Genomic DNA, 1,713 nt, shown 5'->3' on the forward strand with positions numbered 1-1,713 from the left:
GCACAGGAAAATTGTTGCTCATCTGGCCGTTTTTCACGTGGAATCTTTATTATCTACGCCAGCAAGGGCCCCGCGCCATCTTTTCGGCACCGCTCTGCAGCTGGTGGTCACGTTCCAGCAATCCTGCTCCTGATTTCTCCAGGATTCTAACAGGACACTCTAGGGCTGTGCTAGATGCTTGTCTTCCTCACCTCCAGTCCGAGGGGGGCCGTGCCCCATTCCCTGGCTGCACCTCTCTAATTCTCCCTTGTACAGGAGAAATTCTCTATCCCCAGGGGTTGCTGTGTCCTGCCTCTAGGGAAGGTATTAACAGTTTAGAAGAACACTTAGGCAAAATATTACCAAAGCTCAATACAGCATTCCCACATTGATACTGTAATTTCTTTTTTCCCCCCCCATAATTTTATTGAGAAACAAATGGCAATGAGGCAGTTTCAAACCAAATTGGTAGGATAGTTTCAATAATTAACACATTGCATACATTCTTCCTAGTGGTTATTTGCTGTATAAGATGAGGACATGATATCCTATTTACAAAGGCTATTAGAACAAATCCCTCTATTCATTAAGAGAATGTAACTATATATCTATTCTAATGATACTGTAATGTCAAACTGCGGTGTTTAATCTGCTTGAGAAAGAGAAAAGATTAAGAAACTCATTATTTGTAACATAGAAACACCTTCCAACTTTTCCTACATGTGTGGAAGGAAAAGTGGGTCTTTCTTGGTTGTCCTCCAACCCCAATAGGAACTTACAGAAAGTTCTTGCATTCAAATTATTCTTACTGTTCACTTAACCTGCCAGAAAAGATTGGTGCTCTTGTTGTACATAGTATTTTCAGGCTTAAAGGCATAAGAGCCTCTTAAATCCCAAATTCCAGAATATCTTTGCTTTTTTATCAGGGCACTTACATTCCTAATGCAGAGTTTGTACATCTACGTAGCACCACTTAATTTCGTTCTCATCTCCCTTTCCTCTCCTCTCTCTTCAACTCTTCATTCCCTTTGCCATTTGAGAAAGATACTTCTCCGTACTTCCTATTATTACCTTTTATTTGGTTCTTTATTTATAATCTTTATAATTTTCTCATAGAAGAGAAACTACGCAATATTTAATTTTTTGTGTTGATACATGTTTCATTTTACATTATGGTCTCAAAGTGTGTCTATTTGCCTAGAAATGACTCAAGTTTATCTGTCTTTATGGCAGAGGAATACTTTGTTGTGTGAACAGTGCATTTTTCATGCCGTTATCTGCTGATGGATATATAGGTTGCTTCTAAGATTTGACTATCATAAATTGTGCTACTGTAAACATAGTTAGAAACTGTCAGAGGTTGTTGCTGCTTCTGGAGAACAAGGAGACAAACAAACAATGACAAATTTCGATAGACTGAGTTGTGTCCTTTAGCTTGTGTTTAAAAGCCTCGACCTTCAATACTATGTTCTTTTGAGATGGGGGCCTTTGGAAAGAATTAGGCTTCTATGAAATCGTGAGCGTGGGTCTCTATGATTGGGCGAGTGTCCTGAGAAGGCAGGCCAGAGGATGTGTTTCTCTATCCGCCCCCATTGTTTGCGCGGGCACGATGAGAAATAACCATTTGCAAGCCAGGCAATGCTGTTTTCTTGGGAATCAAAGCAGTCCATAACTATGAGAAATAAATCCGTGTTGCTTTAAAGTACCACATTTATGGTTGCTGACAAATATATA

Source organism: Octodon degus, unplaced genomic scaffold (genome assembly GCF_000260255.1).
Source record: "Octodon degus isolate 3935 unplaced genomic scaffold, OctDeg1.0 scaffold00015, whole genome shotgun sequence".
Classification (NCBI taxonomy): domain Eukaryota; kingdom Metazoa; phylum Chordata; class Mammalia; order Rodentia; family Octodontidae; genus Octodon; species Octodon degus.